The 14656-nt window shown below is 46.3% G+C and overlaps 1 protein-coding gene across 2 annotated transcripts in view; it reads left to right on the top strand.

Annotated features, from left to right (window-relative positions):
* The first annotated feature begins 3378 nt into the window (after positions 1-3378).
* The window catches only part of CYRIB (CYFIP related Rac1 interactor B), a 201422-nt gene continuing 190144 nt past the window's right edge, over positions 3379-14656 (top strand). For both annotated transcript variants that reach the window (XM_078353186.1, XM_078353184.1), the window contains exon 1: positions 3379-3529. The gene's annotated coding sequence lies outside the window, so the exon portion shown is untranslated. The remainder of the gene's footprint in view (positions 3530-14656) is intronic.

Below are 14656 nucleotides of genomic sequence, written 5' to 3' on the forward strand. Positions count from 1 at the left end.
TTGTCTGAATATGCAAGCCTGGTTCCTGCTCAGCTGGAAGCACTTAGAAATGTGGGACACCGAGACTACCCTGGCTGGCTCCACCTCCGATTACCAATGACTTCCCTATCTGAAGCTCCTTCTATGGTTCTGCCGCCCTAAGCGAGCTCTGAAGATGAAGGAACAGCAGTGCCCCCAGGGTTGCCTGTCGACTAGTTCCAGTGGCCTCAGGTTTACTTTCCCACTCAAAACCCAGGCCCAGTCTGGTCTATACCAGAGTGGGAGATGCCAGGGTAGTGACCCTGCTTGCTTGCAAGGAGAGGGGAAGTTGAGGGCGTGGGGCAGGAGGCAGAGAACAGGAACAGAGTCAAAGTGAAGTCAACTTAAGCTGAACACACTTGTGTTCTGTTACCCGTTGATTCACCCGTGGAAATGTGACATACATTGGCCAAAGACATGCACGGGAATGTCTGTAGCAGTCCTGTTTACAACAGTAAAACCTGTGAGTTACCTGAATATCCACCACAGTGAAATATATATAAATTGGGGGATGTTCACACAATGCATTCAGTAATGAGAATGAGCACTCTATAACCACATGAAGCAACATGGATGCATTTCATAGCATTGCATGCAAGAAGCCAGACTCAAAAGAATTCACTCTATGATTCCACTTAATGTGGAAAAATAAGCAATCTGTGCAATTACATGTCCAAACAGACCAGGTGCAGTAGCTCACACCTGTAATCCCAGCACTTTGGGAAGCGAGTTGTGTGGAGTTCGATACCAGCCTGGCCAACATGGTGAAACCCCGTCTCTACCAGAAATAAAAAAATTAGCCAGGCGTGGTGGGCACCTGTAATCCCAGCTGCTGGAGAGGCTGAGGCAGGAGAATCGCTTGAACCTGAGAGGCAGAGGTTGCAGTGAGCCAAGATTGCACCATTGCACTCCAGCCTGGGCAACAAAAGTAAAACTCCGTATCAAAAAAAGAAAAGAAGAACAATTGTTATCTTTGAGTAACCACTAGAAGAGGACACTAGAGAAAGGGTTTTGGGGTGAAGACTCTTTCTTTGGTTGCTGGTCACAAAGGTCAGTTCAGTTTGTGAAAATTCATCAAGCCATTCACTTCTGATACATGCACTTTTCTCTGTGTGTGTTATCCCCAGGGATAAGCTGGTAAATGTTTAACTCTCAAAAAAAATAATAATTTTTTTTAAAGCCCTGAATTATAGCATTTGCCAATTCCTGTGGTGTAAATATTTCTATCATGGCTGATTACATGCTACCAATGTGGTGTCAATTCTGAGTTGGGCAAAGAGACATGATTGGTTCTTGCACGTTGAATTGAGCCAGCTCCAGGAGACCACTGGTTATACTTCAACACAGAGTTCTTTTGAAAAATAAAGTCTTCTAAAATGAGAGGTGAAACTGAGTGCCGGATGGGATAAGTTTCCTTGCTTGGTACCTTGCTAGCACTACCCATCACCTACTTCCCTACCTTCCTTTACTCTTAAAAAAAAAAAAAAACTTACCTTTATTGACATACAATTCATCTACAGTTGACTCGTTTAAAGTGTACCTTTTGTTTATTTTTGAGACAGGGTCCCCCAGGCTGAGAGTACAGTGGCACGATCCTCCCACCTCTACCTCCCCCGTAGCTGGCATTATAGGCATGCACCACCACGTAAGGCTAATTTTTTAATTTTTTGTAGATATGGGTTCTCACCATGTTGCCCAGACTGGTCTCAAACTCCTGGGCTAAAGGGATCCTCCCACCTCAGCCTCCAACAGTGCTAGGATTATAGGCCTGAGTCACCACACCAGGTGTAAAGTGTACATTTTAATGTTTTTTTGATATATTTGCAGAATTGTGCAACCATCATTATAATTTTAGAACATTTTTATCACCCCAAAAATAAGACCCCTACCCATCAGCAGTCACTCCCCATTTCCCCAAACCCTGACAACCACTAATCTGCTTCCTGTTTCTGTAGATTGGCCCCTTTTGCATGTTTCATAGAAATGGAATCATACGGTAAGTGGGCCTCTGACCAGCTTCTTTCATTTGCCATAATATTTTCAAGGTTTTTCCATGTTGTAGCATACATCAGTATATCATTTCTTTTTTTTTTTTTCTCCCTCAAGTCATGGGACAATATTTCATTTCTTTTTAGTGCCAAACAGTATTTCATTGTATGGACAGACTACATTTTGTTTCTCCATTGATGGACATTTGGGTTGTTTCCTCTTTTTGACTGTTATGAATAATGCTGCTATGAAATTTGTGTACATATTTTTGTGTGGAAGTTGGTTTTCATTTTTTTTGTTTTGAAACCGAGTCTCGCTCTGTTGCTCAGGCTGGAGTGCAGTGGCACAGTCTCAGCTCATTGCAACCTCTGCCTCCTGGGTTCAGGCGATTCTCCTACCTCAGCCTCCCAAGTAGATGGGATTACAGGTGTGCACCACCACGCCCACCTAATTTGTGTATTTTTAGTAGAGATGGGGTTTCGCCATGTTTGCCAGTCTGGTCATGAACTCCTGACCTAAGGTGATCTGCCAGCCTGGGCCTCCCCAGGTGCTGAGATTACAGGCATGAGCCACTGTGCCCTGCTGGTTTTCGTTTCTTAGGTGTATATTTTGGGAGTGGAATTGCTGGGTTATAGATAATTTCATGTGTAGCCTTCTGAGGAACTGCCAGACTATTTTCCAAAGTGGCTACACCATTTTTCCACCACTTTGGGAAGCTTCCAAAGAAGAGAAATCCCTCCCAAAGTGCTGGGATTATGAGCATGAGCCACTGCACCTGACCCAGAGCATTCTTAATGGCTTATAACTTGTTTTTCACTTTTTTTTGGTATCATAACTGCTTTTAGTAGAGGAAGCCTGAAACTGCTGTCTCAGGGCAGTGGAGAGGGAGAAAGGGCAAATATCACTGCTTTTGCTTATATTGTTACTAAGGCAGAGACAAGCACAAGTGTTTCTCAGCCTGCTGGGCCAGCAAGAAGTTTGCCATCAACTGAAAGCAAGAGAAAGTATCATTTATTTGCCTCTTCTCTCTGGGGGAACAGCCTTTTGGCCCCAGTAAGGGGTTTCAGTCTCCCCCATGGCATTGCATCTGCCAACCCCTGTCCCGCTGGGGAGCGCTGCCTGGACAGATGTGCCCAGAGCCTTTGGGTTCTGCGAAAACACCCACAGCCACGCTCTGCTTCCAAAGTCAGGTCACACAGTGGCCTGGGGGAGAAGAGAGGGTCAAGCCGGTGTTAGGTTCTAGAACATTGGGTCTGGCACAAGGCCCAAGGGTGAGCTGTGGGTTTAAAAATAAAAATGAAACCATTCTAGAAGTTCCTTATTTCCCCTCAGGCCCTAACAGTAAAGTCACTCCCTTCCATGAGTCAGGCTGAGAAATGCTGACACCCTGATAACACATCACCTCTACTCAGAGAATGCTCCCTTCAAGCCAGGATTCCTGGAGCTCAGACACACCCTGGCTGGCGAAGTGCCTGCTCCTTCTTGTTCTCATGATGCCCCAGAGGAGCCAAGCCCAGAGCAGGTACCCCAATGCTACGCTTCTGCCTCTGCTGAGCAGACCCATTAGTCCCTGCCAAATTTCTGAGTCTTTGCTTTGCCCAGGCTTAACCTGTGGGTCTCAAACTTGAGTGTTGTTGTTGTTTTTTTTTTTTTGCAGGATTCCTTTTATATGAAATGTCCAGAATTGACAGATCTACAGACACAGACAATAGATCAGTGGTTGTCTGGGGCCGGAGAGGGGGAGGAATGGGGAGTGACAGCCAGTGGGTGCAGAGCTTTCTTCAGGGTGATGAAAATGTTCTACAGTTGATTGAGGTGATGGTTGCATAAATCTATGCATATACTAAAAAACATTTAGGTGTAACTTCAAACAGGTGAATGGTGTGTGCTATGGTTTAAATGTCCCCTCCAAAAGTTATTTCGAAATGTAAAATTTAATTGCCTTTGTGATGGTATTACAAGGTGGGTGGGAGCTTTGAGAGGTGATTAGGTCGTGAGGGCGCTGCCTTCGCCAATAAATTAATGCTGTTATTGCAAGAGGGGGTTAGTGTTCCAAGGAGCCAACTTCCGGTAGAAGGATGGGTGCAGCCTCCATTTTTTCCATCCTGCGTGCACACTTGCTCACCATGTGGTATCGCAGCATGGGATATTCTGCATGGAGCTTCTTGCCAGATGTCAGCGCCAGGCTCTTGGATGTTTCAGCCTCCAGAACTACAAGTCAAATAAGTCTGGGTTTGGGTTTTTTAGAAAGACTCTTGCTCTGTTGCCAGGCTGGAGTGCAGTGGCATGATCTCAGCTCACTGCAACCTCCGCATCTTGAGTTCAAGTGATTCTCCTGCCTCAGCCTCCTGAGTAGCTGGGACTACGGCACGTGCCACCACACCCAGCTAATTTTTGCTTTTTTTCCCCACACTGCAATGTTATTATTTTTGCTAAAATAGTAAGTTAACTTTTAAGCAGATTTAAATAAAAATATATATTTACACATGAAGATAAAATTTTCCGCGGTCTTCATTTCTTTGTGTAGATTCATATTTCCATCAGGCACCATTTTCCTTCTACCTGCCAGGCTTCTGTCGTTGTTGGTGGTTAGCATTTCTTGCAGTGTGGGTCTGCTGTGGATTCATTCTTTCAGCTTTTGTCTGTAGGAGAAGTCTTTATTTTGCCCTGGTTTTTGAAAGACATTCCATTAGATATAAAATTCTAGTTTGGCTTTTTTTCATTACTTCATGCTCTTCCACTCTGCTAGGTTTCATTGTTTCTCATGAGAAATTTGTATCACCCTCATCTTTGCTCCTTCATACATAATGAATGTTTTTTCTTTGTCTTTTAAGATTTTTACTTTATCACTGTTTTTGATCAATTTGAATATGATGTACCATGGTGTAGTGTATAGCTCGCTTGATTTCTTCCTTTTTTATTTCTTTCCTTCCTTTTTTCTTTTTTTATTTTATTTTTTATTGCATTTTAGGTTTGGGGGTACATGTGAAGAACATGCAAGATTGTTGCATAGGTACACACATGGCAGTGTGATTTCCTCCCCATAACCTATAGCTGGCATTTCCCCCCATGCTATTTCTCCCCAACTCCCCACCCCCCGCTGTCCCTCCCCTATTTCCCACCCGACAGACCCCAGGGAAACTTGAGTGTTAACAATGCAAACCCTGCACCCTGCTCTCAAGATTCTGAGTTAGCAGGTCAGGTGGAGTCTGCGGATTCCCAGGATTCTGTGCAGATTCGCCCAGGTGATTCTGACGTGGGTAGTCACAGACTGTCCTTTGAAAAATTAAATTTGCCCATTTTGATTTTTTTTCTTAAAGCAATATGTGGATATTAAAGTTAAAAAAAAAAAGGTTAGGGAGCTTAGATGGAAACGGGCTGGATCCTGGCCTGGCCTCTACCGCTGAGTCCTGCTAGGCCATCAGGCCATGCCTTTCTCACTGCCTTAGCCTCTCCCTCATTCCTGGGGCACCGCCTGCACAAGCCACTCTCGCTGTTCCCTCCATATTCCATCCGCATCTGGTGTCCCCTCTGGCCAGTTCTGGGGCTCAGGCCATGACCGGATGTTGAGCTCGTGAGGTATGGCCTGTGTCTGCCCCTCTCATGGTCTCTGCAATGATATGCACAGTGGCCCCTCAACATCTTTAAAACCTGACCCCATGGCCAGGCGAGGTGGCTCACACCCGTAATCCCAGCACTTTGGGAGGCTGAGGCAGGCGGATCACTTGGTCAGGAGTTTGAGCCTGGCCAACAAGGTGAGACCCCATCTCTACTAAAAATACACAAATTAGCCAGGCATGGTGGCACGTGCCTGTAGTCCCAGCTACTCGGGAGCTGAGACTGGAGGATCCCTTGAGCCCAGGAGTTCTGGGCTGTAGAGCACTATGCTGATCGGGTGTCCGCACTAAGTTCGGCATCAATATGGTGACCTCCCAGGAGCGGGGGACCACCAGGTTGCCTAAGGAGGTGTGAACCAGCCCAGGTTGGAAACGGAACAGGTCGAAACTCCCATGCTGATCAGTAGCGGGATCGCTCCTGTGAATAGCCACTGCACTCCAGCATGGGCAACATAGCGAGACCCTGTTTCTAAAAAAAAAAATACACAAATTAGCCGGATATGGTGGCGCACGCCTGTAATCCTAGCTACTCTGGAGGCTAAGGCAGGCGAATCAAGAATTGCTTGAACCTAGGAGATGGAGGTTGTTGTGAGTTTGTTGTGAGTTGGGACTGCACCACTGCACTTCAGCCTGAGCTACAGAGTGAGACTCATTCTCAAAAAAATAAAAAAAACTGACCCCACTCTACCAAAAGTACAATGAGAGAAGAGGTGATCATCACAGAAGCCATTCTCTTTCCTTCTGGCTGAAGAGAGGATGTTCAAAAACAACTGATATCTCATCCAATTGATATTGGTATAAATATAGTCCTATTTGTGCCCGCAACCAATTAGCAAGGGAAGAAGGAATGAGGAGGCGCAGCCCTGCTGGACAGCAGTGCAGGAGGCAAACTGGACCCTGACTGCTGGGATCACCCACCCCCAGGGCTGCCGAACCAAGATTCGGGAGAGGCGACCTGGGCTATGGTTCTTGCTGGGTGCCTAGCCAACAGGATGGCCTTGAGCAAGGCTTTTCCCCTCTTAAGCTTTAGGGGTTTTTTTTCCTTTTTTTTTTTTTTAAGACTGAGTCTCACTCTGTCGCCCAGGCTGGAGTGCAGTAGCATGATCTCGGCTCACTGCAACCTCTGCCTCCTGAGTTCAAGCAATTCTCCTGTCTCAGCCTCCTGAGTAGCTGTGACTACAGGCGCCCGTCACCACACCCAGCTAATAGGTTTCACCACATTGGTCAGGTCGGTCTCAAACTCCTGATCTCAGGTGATCTGCCCACCTCAGCCTCCCAAAGTGCTGGGATTATAGGCATGAGCTACCACGCCCAGCCAGTTTTAGTTTCTTCGTCTGAAAAACAGAGATTACACAGTTCTGTCTAGACCCTGGCACTGTTGGGAGCATGTGTGTGTGTGCATGTACATGCATAGATATTCTTGCGTGTGTGTGTGTACATGTGCATATATCATATATATGCATGTAAGCTTTTTTTTTTTGAGACAGAGTCTCTCTCTTGTTACTCAGGCCGGCATGCAGTGGCATGATCTCAGCTCACTGCAACATCTGCCTTCCGGGTTCAAGCAATTCTGCCTCAGCCTTTGGAGTAGCTGGAATTACAGGTGCCTGCCACCACACCCAGCTAATTTTTGTACTTTTAGTAGAGACAGGGTTTCACCATGTTGGCCAGGATGGTCTCAAACTCCTGACCTCAGGTGATCCTCCCAGAGTGCTGAAATTAAAGACGTGAGCCACCACGCCAGGCCTGTGTGTAAGCTTTGAATATGGGAAATCTCTATTCTATCACAGAGCCGATTCATCTTCCCTGACCTTCTGAAAGGTGGATGTCTCTTGTTGCTTTCCTGGCTGTTCTGCTGTAATGCACCACTGCAGGAAAGTCAGGAGCTAGAGGGCTTTCTTCTCCACTCCAATGAACCCAATAGCTTCCCCTCTGATGCCCTGGGAATACTGCGTCAGGGGTTCAGGACACAGTGCTCCCCCATGATGTGGAAAGATACCCATCGTGGCGCCTTCCGGCACCTTCCAGGCTTGTCTGACTGACGGCTTCAGGTGCCTGCTAAAGAGGAGGGCAGCAGAAGGATCTGCTGGTCCAGGGAGACCAAAGGCAGCCACAACCCCTGAGAACACGCACTCAGGAGGAGCCCTTCCTGATCTTGGAGGTCTCAGTCCAGAGAGTTCAAGGGACCTGCCCAAGTGTTTGTTAAATGCTTGCTATTTTCCAGGCACACTTCTAAACTTTTCAAATACCTTAATGTGTGTAAATCACAAAGCAGCTATATGAAATATGTTCTATTAGCATCTCCACTTTACAGAAGAGGTCTCTGGGGCTTAGAGGATGTCATTTCCTATAACAAATTGCTATGAACTTAGTCATTTAGAATAACACAGATTTAAGCTGGACATGGTGGCTCAGCCTGTAATCCCAGCACTTTGAAAGTAAAGGCACTTTGGGGGGCCAAGGCAGGTGGACCGCGAGGTCGGGAGATCAAAACCATCCTGGCCAACATGTTGAAACCCCATCTCTACTAAAAATATAAAAATTAGCTGGGCATGGTGGCACATGACTGTATTCCCAGCCATTCAGGAGGATGAGGCGGGAGAATCGCTTGAAGCAGGGAGTCAGAGGTTGCAGTGAGCCAAGATGGCGCCACTGTACTCCAGCTTGGCAACAGAGCAAGACTCCATCTCTAAAATAAATAAAATAAATAACACAGATTTATTTTCTTCCTCTTCTGGAGGTCAGAAGCCTAAAACCAAGGTGCTGGCGGGAATGTGTTCCTTCTGGAGGCTCCAAGGGAGAACTTACTTCCATTGGCTTTTCTATTTTCTAGAGGCTTCCCGCATTCCTTGGCTTCTGTCCCCTTTATCTTCAAAATGTATCACTCCAACCTCTGGCTGCCTGGTTGCCTCTCCTTTTTCTGACTTTGATCTTCTTGTTCCCCTTCATAAAAATCCCTGTGATGACATTGTCCCATGCAGGTAATTCACAATAATCTCCTCACTTGAAGATCTTTCAGTTTCCCAAAGCCACACGGCTAGAGCGCACGTCTTGGGCAAGTGTCGCCCAGGTGGCTTGCTCCCTCAAACCCCCTGTGACTACAAGCCTGTGAGCTGTGAGATCCATCCTGGTCTCACACCCAGCAGCTGTCTCAGGCCTGCAGCAAGCAGATGAGGCTGGCTCTGCCCTTGGCCAGTTTCCCTGCCCCATACTCCCCAGTCAGGGGCAGGGGCAGTGGCAGCCCAGCCAGCTGACTGCCTGCAGCAGGAATGGATGAGTAGGCAGGGCCAGGTGGCCCCAGGTAGCCCGAGGAATCACAGCCTTACCCTCACCACCAGCTCTAGGTCTCTAACCAACTTCGGCTTGAGGCGACCTGTTCTAATACCTGGGGGCCCATCTTTATAGGAGACTGATACCCATTTCTCTCCTGAGAACCGTTTTTTCTTTCTTTTTCAGAGACAGGGTCTCATTCTGTTGCCCAGGCTGGCATGCAGTGGCCTGGTCATACTTACCTGCAGACTCGAACTCTGAGGCCCAAGTGATCCTCCTGCATCAGTTTCATGAGTAGTTCAGTCTACAGGTGTTCACCGCCACGCCCAGCCATTTTTTTTTTGGCGACAGAGTCTTGCTCTGTATACAGGCTGGAGTGCAGTGACATGATCTCAGCTCACTGCAATCTCTGCCTCCCAGGTTCAAGCAATTCTCCTGCCTCAGCCTCTCAGGTAGCTGGGGTTACAGGCACACACCACCATGCCCGGCTAATTTTTGTATTTTTAGTAGAGAAAAGGTTTCACCATGTTGGCCAGGCTAGTCTCAAACTCCTGACCTCAAGTGATCCACCCACCTCGACTTCCCAAAGTGCTTGGGTTATAGGCATGAGCCACTGTGCCTGGCCTCCATTTTTTTTCTTTTAATTGTGTACATAGCATGTGCCAGGTTCCAGGGTTACAGAAAATAATCAACACAGCATTGCCTATGTGGAGACGCAGAGTCAAGTCAGCAAAATCAGTGCATAAAGGCTGGGCACCGTGGCTCATACCTATAATCCCAGCACTTTGGGAGGCCAGGGAAAGAGGGTCACTTGAGGCCAAGAATTGGAGACCAGCTTGGGCAACATAGTGGGACCTTGTCTCAAAAAAACAAAAACGGAAAAAACAACAAACATGCATACAGTACTGAAGTGAAGCAGTTTTCCAGGCAAGAGGCAATCTAGATTATAATAATATTTTTGGCAATACATAAGAAGCACAAAATTTATTAATACCCTGACCAAAATTTTAATTCTTGGGAAATTTCCTAAGAAAAATAAAACATTTACATTCTGCAGGGTTTTTGTTGTTGCTGCTGTTGTTTCTGAGACAACGTCTCGCTCTGTCGCCCAGGCTGTAGTGCAATGGTGCAAGCAGCCTCTGCCTCCCGAGTACCTGGGATTACAGGTGTCTGCCACCACACCCAGCTAATTTTTGTATTTTTTGTAGAGATGGGGTTTCACCATGTTGTCCAGGCTGGTCTCGAACTCCTGACCTCAGATGATCCACTCACCTCAGCCTCCCAAAGTGCTGGGATTACAGGGGTGCACCACCACCCCCAGCCATATTATGCAGTTATTTTATAAATACATGTGAGTAATTTTGATACAACCACCCAATAAAATAATATGTTTAGAACATGCAAACACGCTGAACACACGATATTTCGGAGCATAACCTAACATCCACCTACAGGAAACTGATTTGCAAAGGTAAGGTGACTTCTGACAATAGGACACCAACAGCTGGCAAAAAGAAAGAGGTAGAAATTCTCGATGTATCAAAACAGAAACATACCTCGTTTTTATATGGAAAAAATTGTTTGAAAGGATTTGAGTGCCCTGGCTCTGAGGTCAGAGTTTTTACTTACTCTCAGTATAACCAGTTTACAAAGCAGTCAGTAATATTTAACAAATTCGAAGCTGCACATAGTGGCCTATTACTCAGCTACTCCATCCTTGGGTACATAAAAATTCTGTCCTACATGTGCAACAGGAGACAGGGGAAATATTCTTGCAAAAGTACTGATTAGATTAGCAGAATGCCAGCCTGGCCAACATGGCAAAACCCTGCCTGTATTAACAAAATACAAAAATTAGCCAGGCATGATGGCACGTGCCTGTGATTCTAGCTATTTGGGTGGCTGACACACAAGACTCGCTTGAACCAAGAAGGCGGAGGTTGCAATGAATCAAGATCGTGCCACTGCACTCCAGCCTGGGCAACAGAGCAAGACTCTGTCTCTAAATAAATAAATAAGCAAAACATTGGAGTAATGAAAGTGTCATCCATGGGAGAATGAGCCAAACAATCGTGTCACATTTGAATGTATGCTATACAGCTCTGGCTAATTCTTGGACCCAATGAACCCATTTCTCAGGTTACATTACATGCTCCATACTGTTCTAGTACCTACAGAGTCATCTTTGCTCTCACGGAGCTGATCGTCTCATGGAGGAAGGTAGATAATAGAGTTGGATAGGTAGGAAGACTCGGTGGCTCACGGTGTTCATGAGTGCCATGAATCGACCAGGACCACATGTAACGGTATGAATGAATAGTGCTGAGTGAAAAAGAAAGTTACAGAAGGATTCATACCAAATGAAACAGTTTCTCTGACTTTTTAAAGATCTGCAAATGTTTACATACTGTTTATGGAAATGTTGGGATGATTAACTCCAAACTCAGGAGACTGGTTATCTCAGAGGCGGGAGGGACAGCTGTGGGTGTCAGGGGACACAGGGTTTCCCTCACCAAATAAAGGAAATGAAGAAAGAAAAAGATCTGATGCAAGCATGGCTAAGTGTTAAGATCAGAGATAATGCATGGGAAGGTAGACTGGCGTTGGCCCTAGATGGACAGGAAGTGCCTGGGAGGAGAGAGCCTTCCAGGAGGAAGGGGCTGTCTGAACTGACTTGTGTTCTCTGAGTCATTGTGCTGAAACTTTCAACACTTTAAAGAAAAACCAGGTGCAGCACAGTGGCTCACATCTGTAATCACAGCACTTTGAGAAGCCAAGGTGGGCGGATCACCTGAAGCCAGTAGTTCAAGACCAGCCTGGCCAACATGGCAAAACTTCATCTCTACTAAAAATCCAGAAATTAGCCAGGTGTGGTGGCACATGCCTGTAATCCCAGCTACTTGGAAGGCTGAGGCAGGAGAATTGCTTGAACCCAGGAGGTGGAGGTTGCAGTGAGCCAACGTCATGCCAGTGCACTCCAGCCTGAGTGACAGAGCAAGACTTTGTCTCAAAATATAATAATAAAGAAATGAAAATCTAAAATGGTTTTGTTTCCCTGGACGTCAGCTTTCGTGCAGATGGCCTCCTTTCTGTCTTCCAGACAGACCCAACCCCACCTCGGTTCATTTGTTCATTTTTGTCTTTGATTTCCCCTTCCTCTCTGTGAAATTTCAGCCAGACACTGGTAAGAAAGTATCTGAGCCAAGTTCATTGGTTCACACTTATAATCGCAGCATTTGGGGAGGCCAAGGTGGGAGGATCGCTTGAGCCCGGGAGTTGGAGACCAGCCTAGGCAGCATGGCGAGACCCCTGCCTCTGCAAAATTTTGTTTTGAGACAGAGTTGTGCTCTATCGCCCAGGCTAGAGTGCAGTGGTGTAATCTCGGCTCACTGCAACCTCCACCCGCTGTGTTCAAGCAATTCTCTGCCTCAGCCTCCCAAGTAGCTGAGATTACAGGCACCTGCCACCACACCCAGCTAATTTTTTGTACTTTTAGTAGAGACAGGGTTTCACCATGTTGGCCAGGCTGGTCTCAGACTCCTGACCTCATGATCTGCCCGCCTCAGCCTCCCAAAGTGTTGGGATTACAGGTGTGAGCCACTGCGCCTGGCCCCAAAAAATGTTTTAAAGAAAAACAATAATGATTTTTAAAAATATCTAGATCTCTCCTTTAAAACACAGGCTGCTCCACTCTGAGTGCAAATAGCAGCCCTGGGGCTGAGGAGGGTCTCCTGTTGGCTGAGCTCTTTCAGGGCACATTTCCAGAGCCCCTACTGGGTGACTGTTCTTGGAATCCCACAGGGAATCCGAAGTCCAGGTTTTCCTGGCGCTCACTTTCAAAGGGGCAGGTAAAACAAATAAAGAGAATAGCCGATAATAAGTGTCACGGAAAATCAAACAGAAAACTCGATAGTGATGGTGTCACTTGGTAACGCCAAAGACATTTGGAGGCTTCTTTTTTTTTTCCTCAAAAATGTTTACAACGAACTTTCTCAATTAAAAAAAAAAACTGTTTTAGCTTTATGATTCTCTTTTTCTTAAAAAAGAGGGGTATCAAGTTTTTTAAACAGTGCCATTTTTCCCAACTGTTAGTTGTTGGAAAGAATTGCCTTACTCTTTCTGTCCCTCTCAAATACCTTTGATGTGCCAAGAATGTGGCTTTTACGACCTGTATTCCCCTGATGATGTGTCTGTTCTGTCACTGTTCTTACCACGAAGAGTTCCTTCACAACAACTATTGTCAGAAGAAAGCCAGCTCTTCCTCTCATCAGTCAGGTGGCTTATCCAAGATCCATTTATTTAAGCTACAAAACAAAAATAGTAAGGGGGACCGTGAAGACTATAAGATTAATTTCACTCTTTTTTTTATATGGTAATATGGTAATTGTTTTTCCTTTTTCCTTTTTTTTTTTTTTTTTGGAGACAGAGTCTTACTCTGTTGCCCAGGCTAGAGTACAGTGATACAATCTTGGCTCTTTGCATCCTCCGCCTTCCGGGTTCAAGTGAGTCTCGTGCCTCAGCCTCCCAAGTAGCTGGGATTACAAGTGTGCACCACCATGCCCACTAATTTTTGTAGTTTTAGTAGAGATGGGGTTTCGTCATGTTGGCCAGGCTGGTCTCAAACTCCTGACCTCAGGTGATCCACCCACCTTGGCCTCCCAAAGTGGGAGAGATTACAAGCGTGAGCCACTGCAACCGGCCCGTTTTTCCTTTTAATGACAAATGGCATGGAAAGCATCATCATTCCTTCCTTCCAGAAAACATTTTCTGAGCACTGCTCTGTGAAGTGTTGGTTCTCTGATGTACGGTGATGGGAGACGCCCTCCTGTGCTCCAGAGTCCTGGCCATCAGGCACCAACAGCCATGCTGGGCGACAGAGAATGGGACAAGTCGAAGAGAGCCTTCGCTGGAGACATTCAGAGACTCCTTCCAGCAGGGAACTGGGGGCCATTCACGGTGCCGGTGGCATGAAGGCGGCTTTGAGGGAAGGGATTTCCAGATGAGGAGCAAAGGCTGGAGTGACCTCCTTTATCCTCTCTCAGGAATCACCGCGCTTGCTGTCTGCTGTTCCATGTTTGAAAACAGTTGTTTCTTTCTTTTTTTTTTTTTCCAGTTATTTAAAGCCGGAGGATAAATCCAGTCCTTGTTACCACGTCTTGAATTGAAGTCTCCCCAAATCTGTTTTCACTGGGGAGACGGTCTCTTCTGTCTCTTCTCCCTGGTTTTCCCCACTATGTGGTTAGCCAGCGTCGACCTAAATCACAAGAGAGGCTGTCCAAGAGAGAAGACGTTTGTTTGGAACTAGACCATCAGAAAGGGAATACGTGTGTCATAGTAAACTACGTGCACATTCAGGAAGTAAGGAAGACAAAGGTTTTTAAATGAAAAATGAAGAGGTTTATATAATTGTTTTAAGATGATTATCTTTGGCTACAAAGATCAATGACAAGGGTGACACCAGCCTGAGGGTGGACAGGCAGTTGCTGGGCAGATGTCCTTGCAGAAGTATTGTTTGTGTGAGGTTGCGATAGCCTTCGAGCAAGGTTGTTTTCGTCGTCTTTTTCATTATCGGGCATACAAGCCTGAGAACCCGCTCTTCATGGCCTTCTCCTGCGCTATCAGAGTTTTCTTAATTTTTTTTCTTTTTGAGACACGGTCTCGCTCTGTAGCCCAGGCTGGAGTGCAGTGATGCAATCATAGCTCTCTGCTGCCTCAATATCCCAGGCTCAGAGGACCCTCCCACCTCAGCCTTCCAAGCAGCT

The sequence above is a fragment of the Callithrix jacchus genome, chromosome 16 (assembly GCF_049354715.1).
Source record: "Callithrix jacchus isolate 240 chromosome 16, calJac240_pri, whole genome shotgun sequence".
Classification (NCBI taxonomy): Eukaryota; Metazoa; Chordata; class Mammalia; order Primates; family Cebidae; genus Callithrix; species Callithrix jacchus.